Below are 14,484 nucleotides of genomic sequence, written 5' to 3' on the forward strand. Positions count from 1 at the left end.
ACATCTTTGCCCAGTTAAATGCAACTCAAACAAATGCAACAACCTTTACATGGTTAAAAGAATATTCCACAACACAATCAAATGCAACACATCATTGCTTAGTTAAAGTAATATTACACAGCAGTGGGGAGAGAACAGCCAGGGTGGGGAACTTGGAGGCAAAACCACAGGAGGGAAGTAGAGCAGGACTCCAGCCCTGCACAGTGGGTCTCCACCTGAGGCCACATACTGCGGTTGGGGAATATTATTTTAAGGTGTGTGACTTTTGTTTATACTGCATTTGTTTAACTCTGTCAAGTTGTGTGACTCTGCCTGTCTAATACAGCTGGAGGTCCTAATAAAGAGCTGAATGGCCAAGAGTGATGCAGGATCAAGGAAAGACAGGGCTGGCAGGCTGAGAGGAAAGCTATGAGAAACATGGAGTAAAGAGAAAGAGAACAAAGAGAGGACGCCAGGGGCCACTCAAGCAGCCATGGAGTAAGAGGGAAAGTTAAGAAACACAGAAGTAAGTAAGGTAAACATCCAGAGGGCAAAGGTAAATGGGGTGATTTAAGAAAAGCTGACAAGCAACAAGCCAAGCTGAGGCCTGGCATTCATAACTACGAATAAGACACTGAGTATAATTTACCTGGGAGCTGGGTTGCAGGACCCTCAAAAGAGCACAAAAATCCAAAAGAGAAAAAACATCTTACCACACATTGCTGAGTAGCAAAGGCTGTAGGGTGCTGGGCACACATGGATTCTGTGTGTCTGAGGTAGGTTTGTGGGAAGGACATGGTAAATCAAGTCCTGTCTAAAGGAGGTGGTACAGGTCCTCGAGGGCCTTGAAAATGAGAAGTTCCATGTGTCCTAACTACATCCCTGGGTGAGGCAGTGCAAGTGGCCTGTGCCAGTGAGGGAGTCTACACAGGTACAAGGGTGAAAATCAGAGGCTCTTTGTCAATCAAGCCAAGCTCCAAGACTCTGTCACTTGCTGATCACATGTTAGCAACCCCTGTCCTGTGTCATGCTTCAGTGACTGTAGCAGCAGGCCTTCTGAATTTAATGCCCCTGCCTCAACTAGGATCTAAAGCAGGAGGATGCTAGTCATTCCTGAGGACATGATAGTCATGTGCAGAGACAGCTCAGGACTGGGCCTCATAGGAGGAGCACTGGCAAGAGTACCTGTGATGCTAACAGCCAGGGAATGTCCATGCAGGTTCTGATTGCCTGTGATACATTTATAGACAGGTGGGGGTATAGCTCAGTGATAGAGCATTTGACTGCAGACCAAGAGGCCCCTGGTTCAAATCCCAGTGCCCTCTTACTTAAATATTTTGGTAGTTACCTTATCACATTAATTTTGGGGAGGACCTCAGGGAAACTAGGAGGTGTCTATTAGTTGGGAATTTTCCCTAATAATCCCAATGCTCCCTTCCATGCTTCATAACTCAGGCTGTGTGTAGCTTAGCCTCTTATCACTTCAGTCATCCCGGGTCCCAAAGCCCACACTCCAAGGCCTCTCCTGAGCACACCAATTCTTACTGTACTACCCTCCCCACTTCATGCCCCCCTGCCTGCCCTTCCCACTCCACTCCTCACTTCCGTCCTATGTTCTGATCACAGAGGGGTCACCTTTACTCTGCTTCAGTTGGCCTCTAACTGAATACCCAGTTTCTATCTTGGAGTCTATTTGACAAGAATAGCTGAGGCTATGATGTTAATAAAAATCTGAAAACCAGCTGGCTCCTGTATCCTTAGTTACTATGCCCATGGAACAGTTCTCCAGACCCAGCAAGAGACTATTAGGATACCTGAGAAGCCAACTTGGTACTTTGGGCTCCCATGCCAGTCACAAGCCAGGGCAGGAGCCAACACTTGTTCCAGAAAGTTTGTCATCTCCATCCTTCTCTCTCACTTCCCTGGGGACAGAAATTGTGACGTTGAACTACACTTTAACAAAGAAATTTTAGACTGAGTGGGTGTGGAAGCTTGAACTCTCAGTCTTCATCGAATGCTTAGATACAAGTTGTTACCAGCCCTACAAACAACAAATAAATGGGGTTTCTTTCTAATTAGTTTCTTTTATATATAAAAACCACACTGTAATTTCACCTTCCTCAGTAAGGAGGGCTGATTCATTGGGTGCAAGCTACCCTGGTAGGCTAGATGCCAGTCTCTGTTTCTGTTGCATGCTTCTTTTCTACCTCAGCCTCATGACTCCCCCTGCCGGATGTCCTCAAATGCTGAAGCCTTGCCACCTCCCTCTCTCATCTCTCCGAGTATAAGTGGAAATAAAACCTAGAGAGCCATGGAGTTACTAGGAGTCAGCGTCAGCTCCCTCAGGTAACCTCTTGTGTTTGAGGCTGGGAGTGGGTGGCTACAGAGACCAAGGAGATCTGGTCTTGACTCTTCATCCTTGTCCCATTTTAGTGGTCTTTGATCTTCCGTTACCTGTATGGGTAGGAGAGCAGCAGCACAGAGCTGGGCTGATTGGAACGGACTGAGTCTTAGCCAGGCAGAGATGGCGGGGATTAATGAAGTCTTAAGGATGAGAGTGTGCTGAACCAGACTTAAGACCCCATTGCTGAAGGCACAACACACTTTTGTGGTAAGACATAGAAAAAGAAGCTGGCACTTAACTGAATTATTTCCTCTCTGGTGGCTGGTTTTCATAGTTCTGGAAGGTACTACACAAGCTGCTGGTGGAGAACAGACGTCAACAGTATCCCTGTAATGAACCCTGCATGCTACAACAGTGACCTGCCAGGCAAGATACACCCACTTGGCATGAAGTATACGGCTGTATTCAACTGCTTTGGGAGTGATTGTGAGACCTGATCCACAGGAAGCAATTCTGCAAACCTGGTTCTGCATACCCGGTCAAAAGGCCAGAGCTTGGGAGGTCACAGGTCCTAGGAAGGAAACTACTACTGTTGTTTTGCTAAATAACATGTTGTCAATCTGTCCTTTAAATACGTTTATACTGCTAGACTAATGCTGCCCTCGACCTTGGCCACGGAAACTTCTCTCTACAGTGATCAGAAGTTAATGCAGAGACCCATAACTGGCCGAAGTGCTGAGTATATGTGACCATTGAGTACTAGGCCCTCCTCAGTGTATCAAGACTGACAAAGTCTCTCTCCATGGAGAATGTGCTCCTGAATTCCATTAATGCACTAGGGATACATACTGGTTCCACTGCCAGAGGCCCCATAGACTGCCCAGGCCTCCTAGCGGAAATGCACATTTAGGGGGCTTGGCTCAGTCCTATGTTGGTTCTCCAGCTGTTAGACTGGGGTCCATGAGCTCCCACTTGTTCAGTTATGCTGTTTCTATGGGTTTCTCCAGCATGGTCTCGACCCCTTTGTACATCACTCCTCCCTCTCTGCAACTGGATTCCAGGAGTTCAGCACAGTGCTTAGCTGCAAGCACAGAATCTTATATACTGTTTTCAGGGAAAAATTGGGCCAAGGTCAGCAGAAGGCTAAATCAAACAATGTTGGCAAAGAGAACACAGGATACCTCAGGCACAGATGCCTTAGGACTGATAACCATAACTATTAAAGGGAAAAATCCAGGTTCCTGGGAGCTGAAATCTTAACTCCTTTAAGGTTCTGGCCTCAGAATAGACCTCACAAAGGTGGGTCATTCATTTGAGAACATTTCTTAGAACACATTACAGACAGTGGTTTGGAATTTTCAAAAATAAACACAGCATATGATACTGGCATTAATTTTTAAATCAAAAGAAATAAAAATTATAGATAACTATTGAGGACATTAAAATTGTAGTAGAATTATTTATCCTTAAAAGATTACTATCATTAAAACAAACAAAAACCCTACAAGGCACAGATTGTGTTTTGTATACCAAAAGTTTCAGAAAGAACTTGCATAAACAATCCCAGAAAAACTTTTAAAAGGGGATACTTAGCCCAACTTATTTTGTAAGTCTAATTATAGATGCTGTGAAAATTATCAAAGATTATAAGAAAAAGCAAAACAACAGGTCAATCTCACTTATTAGACAGATTTTTCTAAACCATAAATAAAAGTTTTAATAAATCAAATTCAGCATTGTTTTTTTTAAAGAGAGAGTAACAAGTAATAACAAGCCAACTTTGAGGAGTGCAAGGTTGGTTTCAACTTAGAGAGCTCTGCCTTCCTGCTGTGCTACCTCATCATATATAGCAAACGACTATGATGCACAGTCAGTCCACAGCACATTTCTGGGCATGCAGGCCAAATGTCAACTTTAGCACTTTACAACTGAAGTATATTCAGGCTGCAGAATATGCAACATGCTCAAAACATCAACAGCCTCGGCAAATACTGCTGGGAGGTAATGGTTAAACATACCAGCTCCCTTTGAGGGAGGGTGACCTGGGGCGTCCTATGTGTGTTCAGACTTGGTATAAAGCCCGAGATCCCTATGGTAGATGATGCTTCATCTCCAGCCTGTATTTGCTTTCTTCCTTTCCCAGCCCTATGTGACCATTCTCTAGAGTTTCCTAGATTTTTCTACAAAGCAAAACTACTTGCTTTTTTTTCCTTTTTGTTTGTTTTTTTAAGACAGGATTTCCCTGTGTAACAGCCCAGGCTGTCCTGGAACTCACAGAGATCCACCTGCCTCTGCCTACCGAGTGCTGGTATTAAAGGTGTGCACTACCACCACCTGGAAACTTGCCTTCAAATCTGGTGTCAAGGTCTCCTTGTAGAGAAATCCAAACTAATAGACCAGATTAACGAGAAAATGTGATTATAAAATAGATAGGTAAGGGCATCCAATCAGGTGTAATATACACCATGATTTATTTACTCTAAAATATAATAAGTCAGGGAATATAAACTTATGCAAGGATAGGCTAAGAATCTAGAAGAGGAGAAAAGCCATGTAAGGCAGACACCTCCATGTGTAGACACTTTCTCTAGATGGAACAGCGCTGTGTCGACCACCAACTTAAGGTCACGTATGTTAGTCCGTCAGTCCATTAATGGTTCGGGGATTCCAAAGTCTACTTCCATCTACTTATTAGAGGGCTTTATTCTTCATCCTTCTCTATCTTTATTAACTGAGTGAGAAGTGATCATCTTTCATCCTAGCCCATAATTCTACAGCAAGTTCCTTGACCCTAACATTAGTCCAGGAAAGTCATACCTGAGTTTGGCATCACATTTGACAGGATGACTACCCCAGCCTCGTGGAGTTTCTGTTTGTAGGTCACACCATGATGGATTCAAAGCTGGACTCTGAGGATCATTTTAGCCAATGTCAGTGCCCCTCCAGGACTGGCTAATCCTGGGGGTTGAAGGCTGGGAGACGCAGGCGGCAGGGTTTCTAAGGAAGGAAGCTTGTGGCTTTTTATTCAGGGATTGATGTGTTTCCTCCGACTTCAGCCTAAAACTTCCAAAATGATGATGCATGGGGTACAAGTGATGTGGCCGTAACTCTGGAACTGAAGTATATTAATTAAACCGTATACTAATAATAGGGGATATAGTTCAGGGGTAGAGCATCTGACTACAGATCAAGAGGTCCCTAGTTCAAATCCAGGTGCCCCTTAATTATACCTAGTTTTAACCTTTTTAAAATATAGATACCTAAATTTTAATTTCTTCTTCCTTAAGCAAATATTAAGGTTTTATTATTGTGGTTTGCCATCCAAAATAATTAATCAAAGTGTCTATAAAAATTCCATTTCCCAGGCCTCACCTCAAACAATTAGAACACCCTGGGTGGAGCTAAGGTACCATAAAAGATTCCCATTTGTTTCTAGAAGCAACTGAGATGAGGAACAGCCTTGCAGAGCTTCCCCAGCCCTGGCTGCCTCAGTCCAGCTCTGTCTGGACAGCTCTGTGCTCTGGGCCTTCACTCATGTCTACAGAATGTGTGTGTGTGACATACTGATGTATAAAATGCCTGTAACTAGACCACACCAGCACGTTTAAGGGACAGACAATTCCTTTTCAGCACCTCTTAGTTTCTTCCATTATTTCTCTTCTCTATCCAAGAAGTCTCCCTAGGAAGGGATAAGGTTGGTCTTCTGATCCCTGCTACTAAGATCTGTGGCTCAGAAAGATAGCTCTAAGCCCAGGGGTAGGGTGTTGCAGAGGGTGAACTAGCAAGGCAGTAAGGGGTAAGTCAAGTTTACTGCAACCCACAAAGGTAATGCCATATGTTATTCAAGCTTTCGAAGAAAAATTCTGCATAAAAAATGAAAAATCATATAGACTATCTCAAAACTAAAAGCATGGTTGCTTTTTATGTTTTGTGGAACACCCGTGGCTTTTTGACAGAAACTCTCAGAACCCATTGTGGTTATAGGTAGGAGAGCATAGTTCAGAAGTTCATCTCATGGCTTTTACCATCCCCCACATGAATCATCTTTCATGGTCTTTAAAAATAAGTGCCTAGAACACATTTTATGATTTGTGCAAAAAACAGGCATTTGTATTTTGTATGGTCAAATATGGGTTCTTATAATAAAGCCTTTTGGAATACAAGAATGTTTTGGTTTCTGTGTTGAATGGCAAAGAAATTACCATGTATGGCAGAGCCTGGTCATATCTAGTCCCCTTGGATACTTTGTCTACAGCAAGTAGATAATTGGTTTATTGAGGGGATTCAGGTTTTCACTATAGACTTTGAAATAGCCTTCAGACAATGGAGACTCTGACTCTTAATAAAAACAGGTTACTCCTTTACCTATACGGGAGTATAGTCTTCTGCTAACATCCATGCCAACATCCAGTGATCCTGAGTAGCATAGGCTGGAACTTACAACAACGTGCAGTACGAGATGGCATGGCTGTGTTGAACACCAGTGATGCCCCAACTAGTAACTTCAGCCACACCGGCGGGGTATAGGATACTGGGCTGTTAGGTCATACAATGATCAAGTGTGAAGAAGAGCAGACTGTGGAGAAGGCCTGGAAGCTGTGACTGTGTGGAGGCACATTATCGCTTGGGGTGGTGGCTTACTATGAGAACTCAGCTCTCTGCTCTAGAGCTTGGGGCTGAAGTCTTCTCCTGATGCTGAAAGATGCTGGTTAGCCTTCTTCCTGTTTATTGGGCATTACTTGTCCCAGGACTGAGGATGACAAGTTCCTGATTCCAGTTTTTATGTTCTCTAGCTACACCTATTTTTTCCCATGGAGCAACAGAAAAGTTTCCTTTTCATCCTAGGCTCTAAATGCTATGTCTTCCTGCCCCAGGATACCTTTCAAAGAGGTCACTTAAGCATAAATGCAGATTCTGATTATAACTTGGTTACTAATCAGGTGTGTCACATTTTGAAGTGAATCTAATGACAGTGATTTTTTCATGTCTACAATACGGAAGGTCACAGATCAAATAAATATCTCTAATATGGCTATGAGTGAGAATTATCATTAAGCTTGACAGGCACATATTACCCCAAGCTCCCCTTCCCAAAGAGTCTTCAGTAGTTTTCAGATGAGTGTGGGGAACCGAATATCTCTGTTATGGAATATTTTGGGTCCCAGGTTCTGGCCACCATAAAACAGTGATGGCGCCAGGAAACTCCGGCCCACTAGTGTATTATTAATGTCAGCAGGGCTACTTTTGTTTACCATGGCCTCAGGATAATATGCCTCCTTATTTGCATATCTATGCACCTAAGCATCTGAATAGGCCTGCACCTGGGCAGGGAGATCAGAGGTATATGAGTAAGTTGAGGACAGAAGGTTAGGGAACAAAGGGGCAAGCGGCCAGAGCAGGAGAGAGCAGCGAGGGAACAAAGAGAGAAATGGTTGCCTCATGGTATTAGCAGGATGGTTAAGAGACACCAGAAAAGATGGCTAATAAAGAAATGACTCTGGTTCCACAACATGGAACTGAGAGCTCTCTGAAGATGACAAGATGCCTGTGTTTGGTCTTTATCGTCGTTGGGTTCCTCGAAGCTTCCAGGTCCACACACCCCCACTCAGTTAGAACCTCATGGACTGAGGCTGAGACATGCTGGGTCACGACAGATGAGTATCAAGAACTTCTGCTTTTGCCTAGACCTTCCCCGTCATTTACCTCCAAAGGATCCGTTGTACAGCTAGCTTTCTGGGTTGAGCTCTTGTATGTGAGTCTAAATGACATTTGTCTGTAGAACTCCATGATTAATTTTTATTATTTTATACATATGGCTGTTTTCATCAAGACTTCACAGAGACAGTAAGACAGGAGGGTGAAGGGAGACAAAGACAGAGACAGCAGACCAAATTCATCTGGCACCCCCACAGTCTATAGGAGTTGACATTTCCTCTTCCTCAGAGACATGAGTGGTTTTTTTCTCTTAAGACTTCAACAACTGCAGAGCCTTCTATTACAGCTTATTGAGGGAAATGGGCTTTTCAGCTTCTTTGCTGATTAAAATCAGGGCACAGTGACTGTCTACATCTGAGTACACCTATATGACTACTTCTGAAAGAAATATTCCTATAAATCTATAAATGGACAGTCTTTCCCAAAGAACTAAAACAAAAAAAATAAATAAAAACCACAGCCTCACCAAGTAGTCTAGGCTAACCTCAAACTCAGAATCCTGCCTCAGTCTTTGGATTGTTGTGATCTCCACCATACCTGGTTAAAGTTGTTTTTTGTTTTGGGGTTTTTGGTTTTGGTTTTGGTTTTTTGGTTTTTTGAGACAGGGTTTCTTTGTTCTCTGTGTAGCTTTGGAGCCTATTCTGGCACTCGCTCTGAAGACCAGGCTGGCCTCGAACTCATAGAGATCTGCCTGTGCCTCCCAAGTGCCGGGATTAAAGGCGTGTGCCACCAACGCTCGGCCTGGTTAAGGTTTTTTAAACAAAAGCAATATGCTTTTTTTTTTAAATGGAGAGTGCTGGATGTCTCTACAATTTTGTTCAAATGACTGCAGAACCTGGGAAAGCTGTTGCTGCTATTGATGCATAACATACTGCCATTATTGATATATATATATATATATATATATATATATATATATATATATCAATATGCTTAATATGAACAGTTAAAATATAAACAACAGTTCATTGTTAAAAGCTGGAAATATCCATTATTCTATTCACATGAATTCTGTATTTTGACTGTGCACTTGATAAATTGTCGGGACACTTGGTCTTTTATTAAATAAACACCAAGCCAAAAGCTCTGAAATTCTGTTCCTTGCAAGGGAAGATACTGTGACTTAGTGATAGTGAGGTACCCACCCCAGGGCAGCTGATACAGTCAGTACCCCATCATTGCTATTGCTGAAGATGGCTCTCTGACTGGTTTAAGGGTATCCTCAACTGTAAAGCCCAACAAGCCAGGAGGCTGAAGTCAGTCATGTATGGGAAGTTGTAAAGCACACTTTCACAAGAGGGAGGTAGAATTCAGAGAGGATCTACAGCACCACCCAACTTGTAGACTGCCTTATTTATGGTATTCCATTCGGGTAAAGGCTATTAATTATAGTGCCTCTTGAGTCAGGGGGTATAGCTCAGGGGTAGAGCATTTGACTGCAGATCAAGAGGTCCCTGGTTCAAATCCAGGTGCCCCCTATAGGTATCTTTTTTCTCTTTTGGCATCCCTGATTCTATGCTTTCCTCACTAGAATTGTCTTCAGTCATTCTTTTTTAATTTTTTCAACATATTTTTATTGATTTGGGGGAATTTCATATCATGTACCCACTATTACACTCACTTCCAGTTCTTCCATATCCACCCTTGTAACTCCCCCACAAAAGTTTTTTTTATTAGAAAAAAAAACAAGTCCAATTTGTGTTATCTATATACTCACTGGAAGATGGTCAAACTCTCAGTGGCCTTCCCCTTAAATAGAACTGAGTCCTTTCCCTCCTGCACTTCTGCCCAAGCCATCAGTTGTGGAGAGCTACACTTCAGCATCCTTATCATACTTTTTTAAGAGTTCTGTTGGAAGTCATCCTGTTTAGGCTGTTACTTTTGGGGGTTGGGAGGGTAGAGGCTGTTACAGAAGCCTTCTATGACCCTCTTTTTTAACTATGCATCTGTAGTCATCGACATAACTGCCAAAGTCGCTTCCTTGCTCTTTACAACCAGCAGGCTCACTGATCATGGGCTTCCCCGTGGTTTCTGGTGACAGCACAGACCATGAACACAGCCACCAGCTGTGTTTGGACCATGGGCCTAGACAAAGCTCTTGGAGGCAGACTGGATCATGGCTTCAGGATGTAACACAGACCATGGTCTTTGGTGGTAAAATAGACCATGGACACCAAAACAAACCCTGCAGTAGGGTCATGGACCCAGACATGGCACAGACCTGGAAATCACCATGGCTTCAGGTGGCAGTGCAGGCCACCCACAGTAATATGGTCTTCAGTGGATGTGGTCTCCAGGGGCAGCAGAGTCTTCAGTCATTCTTCTTTTTAAGATTTTATTTATTTATTATGTATACAGTCTTCTGCCTGCATGCCAACAGAGGGCACCAGATCTCATTCAAGGTGGTCGTGAGTCATCATGTGGTTGCCGGGAATTGAACTCAAGACCTCTGGAAGAACAGTCAGTGCTCTTAACCGCTGAGCCATCTCTCCATCGTCCCCCCCACCCCCATCTTCAGTCATTCTTAACCCCTCTTTGTCAGCCTGATCTTTGTTCCTTCATCACACTGATGGCAGTTCACACCTCTACCTGGTTCCTCACTACTCTGAGTCCTTACTTTGAGTTTTGTGACACTTTCTCCCTCTCTTGGTAGCCAGAAACTTCTATATCCTGTACACTAGGCTTATGAGTTGAATTACTCAGTCAAGCAGGAGGTAGAAGGCCAGTGGTTAATCAGGGAGAAATACAATACAATGACAGAGTATGAAGTTGTAAAGAAAACTCTTTGTAAATAAATCTGTAAGACCCAAGGAAGGCCAAATGAGAAGAGCAACCATCCAAGCAAAGGTTCAGCCTCCCAGAGAAGTTTGTTTTCAATCACTGCTTTGGGTTTGTGTACAGAGTTCTGGGTTTCGCCACAGGATGGTGTCTTCACACACTTTGTCCTCATTTGTTCCTTTCCTGCTGAAGCTCCTTTCATTCCCAAATTACGCCCAGCTCCTTCCTTCTTATCACGTGTCCCCTCACTCCCCTTACCCCTTCCATTAAGATCTTTTCCTCCCCATCAGTCACTTTTCTAGTTTTATGACCTACACACACACCTGTGACGAGAAGTGTGACAATAGTTTTCTGAATCCACAACCGTGCAAAAAGCACACTGAACCTAACACAGGGAATACTTCTGGGTGGATGGCTGTCCAGTGTCTACCTCCTCAACTGTGGGCAAGCACCACCTCATTACCAACCCTTGTCTTTGATACTTGATTAATTGTTTGAAATAGAGTCTGTAATCTCATTTTCTCTTGCTCACCTGAGTGAGCCGTGGGTTGTCAGATCCTGTGTACTCTGGATTCTAATTTCTCTTTTGTTTCTGAATGGATTCATTTCTATGTTAACATTTTTGGTTGACAAAATCCCATTCTTGATCATTCCATTCACATTTCAACTGCAGACTCATGGGCACCATGACAGATGGGTGTATTTTATGACACTAGATTTATTATGCAACATCACTGTAAGACTGCCAAATGCGGGTATATGGAGGGGTTCTTGCTAGAACAAAACCCAAAATACATGGCTTTCTGTGCAGCAGTGCATGGCAAGCAATCTGTTCTAGCGACTACTATTGATGACAGGAAGATAGCTGCCTGTAATTCCTGGAAAGCAGAAAATGTCCTTGATGGTGCAGAGCAGGAGAGGGGAATGTTGGGCAGAAGGCTCGATGCATGAGCTACTTGCGGCTAGCTGCATTTGGCAAGGGAACCCAAAAAGATCTGAGTTCAGATGAGAACCGACTTGCTTTATATGCAGAATTCAAAGGAGGTATGGATTACTCAGAAATTGCATAGTGGGGATAGTAAAATTGATCCACCCAAACTTACTCTATCAGTTTAAGACAAAGGAAACTTGGCACCTTCCATAGACACAACCTCAGGGAAAAGATCAACTTGACTGTGTAGCTCAAAAGCCCTTTATCAAGACCACTGACATCACCAAGGTTGATGGGGAATTCCTTCTGTGTATGTTTATCTTATTAGTTGTTGAATAAAGCACTGTTCGGCCAATGAGGAAGCAGTATAGGTGGGACTAGGAGTCGAGGAGGATTCTGGGAAATGTAGTAAGAACTCTTGTGATCAGGCAGGAAGTGACATAGCAGGCAGACTCAGAATATGAGCAGGGTGCTTCCTCTTCCTCTTGCTCTCTTCTCTAAGGAGCTGCCATGTGATCCCAGGAAGAGGACACCAGTGGAAGGCATCCTCAATAAGATAAAAATATATAGATTTATGATAATTAAGACTGAGCTAGCATATAAGAAATCCTAGTCAATTGGCCAGCAGCATTGTAAACTAATATAACACTCTGTGTGTTATTCTGGGCACCCACTTGGCAGTAGGGATTAGGCAGATGGAGTAAAGACTTATCGTTACTAGTGATACCAGCTATATCCTCTATTTGGACAGGTGTTCCTAGGAAGATGAAGGGTGGTCCCATAGGAACGTGATGTGTCCAAATACTTAACAACTGATCAGGGAAAAGCAGTATCAAAGAGGAGTGTGGTGATCACTGCTGGGAATGGAACCAATTCATAAGCAACCCATGTGTTTCCTGAGAGCTGAGCCAGGCGTCTGTGCTGCTGTGTCCATATATCCTAGGAAGGCATCTTAAAGGAGGAAGCTTCATTCTGCTTATGATCCAAAAGGTTTCTGCAGGCGTAGAAAGCATGCTCAGAGCAGAACACTTGATATAACAACGTCAGAGAACAGGAATACAGGAAGGTGCCAGGGCAAGATATAATGTTCAGGACGTACCCTATGACCTTCTTCATATAGTGTGGTCCCACCACCTATGTTTCAGCGCCTTCCACTAACTCCATACTATGGCGAGTCATGGAGGGGTGAATCCTTCCTTATGTCAGAGCCACTATGTTCTAATGGATTTTAGGAAGTGCCTTCTAGTCAACCTCAATATCTTAGTGTTTTCTCCATCTCTTCAAACTGACAAATAAGATCCACCATCATAGACTGTATTTTCAGAAGTGTGAGCAAATTACCCAAAAGAAAGTAAAAAGGAGTACTGTGCCAATGACATTGCATACTTGAGAGGCAGGCAAGGTAACTTCTTGGCCATCAAAAATTACATATTTCTAGTGATCTTTTTGGATGTTTTTATTACTAATATTTACATATCCATCCCCCCTCCATTTCCTTGCCTTCCCATGTTCCCCCTCAACCCCCCCAACCCAACCCTCCAACTCCTCCCCAGGGATAGTGAGGCCCTCCACCAGATACCTTCAAAATCCATCATATCATTCGGGGAAGGGTCTAGGCCCTCCTTGCTGTTTCTGGGCTGCAATAGTAACCCTCCATAGGGAATGGGCTCCCAAAGTCCCATTTTAGGGTTAAAGACTGGCTCCACTGTTAGAGGTCCCATAGACTATCTTGGCCTCCTAGCTGGCACCCACATTAAGAGGGCTTGGTTTGGTCCAATGCTGTTTCCCCTGCTTTATGACTAGGGTCTCCATGCTCTCACTAGGTCAGGTCAGGTCAACTGGTTTTGCGGATTTCTGCAGCACCATCTTGGCTCATTTGCTCATCCCTCCTCCTTTTCTACAATTGGATTCCAGGAATATGGTTCAGTGCTTAGCTATGGGTGTCTGCTTCTGCTTCGAAAAGCTATTGGATGAAGGCTCTAGGAATGGTAACCAAGGTAGACACCAATCTCATTATAGGGAAAGGGCATCAATGGCATTTTCTCCACCACTGCTTGGATTCTTAGTAGGGGTCATCTCTGTGGATCCCCTAGCATTTCCCCTGTGCCAGACCTCTCTCCAAACCTGTGCTGTCTCCCTCTATCAAGGCGTCTCCTTTCTTGCCCAACCCTATCCCTCCCCTGTCTCAGTCCTCTTGTTCTCCTCCCTCTCCCCTTCTTCCCTTCCCACTCCCTTCCTCTCCACCCATGCTCCGTGCTCCCACTTTGTTCAGGGGCTCTTGTCCCCCTCCCCTTCTTCGAGGGACAATGAAACTTCTCTTGGGATTCTCCTTGTTTCCTAGCTACTCTGCAGTGTGGATTGTAGACTGGTAATCATTTGCTCTATGTCTAAAAATCATGTATGAGTGAGTACATACCATGTTTGTCTTTTTGTGACTGGGTTACATCACTCAGGATGGTTTCCTCTAGTTCCATCCATTTGCCTGCAAATTTCAAGATTCTACTGTTTTTTTCTGCTGAGTAGTACTCCACTGTGTAAATGTACCACATTTTCTCTATCTATTCTTCAGTTGAGGGGCATCTAGGTTGCTTCCAGTTTCTGACTATTACAAACAATGCTGCTATGAACATGGTTGAACATATGTCCTTATTGTATGAATGTGCAGTCTTTGGGTATATGTCCAAGAGAGGAATTGCTGGATCTTGAGGTAGACCAATTCCCATTTTCCTGAGAAACA

The 14,484-nt window shown here is 43.6% G+C and overlaps 1 non-coding gene across 1 annotated transcript; it reads left to right on the top strand.

Moving 5' to 3' along the window:
• The first annotated feature begins 9,444 nt into the window (after positions 1-9,444).
• On the top strand, positions 9,445-9,516 carry Trnac-gca. Its single transcript has one exon. It is a non-coding gene; the product is annotated as a tRNA-Cys (tRNA).
• The last annotated feature ends 4,968 nt before the right edge of the window (positions 9,517-14,484 follow it).

Source organism: Cricetulus griseus, chromosome 8 (genome assembly GCF_003668045.3).
Source record: "Cricetulus griseus strain 17A/GY chromosome 8, alternate assembly CriGri-PICRH-1.0, whole genome shotgun sequence".
In the NCBI taxonomy this organism is placed as follows: domain Eukaryota; kingdom Metazoa; phylum Chordata; class Mammalia; order Rodentia; family Cricetidae; genus Cricetulus; species Cricetulus griseus.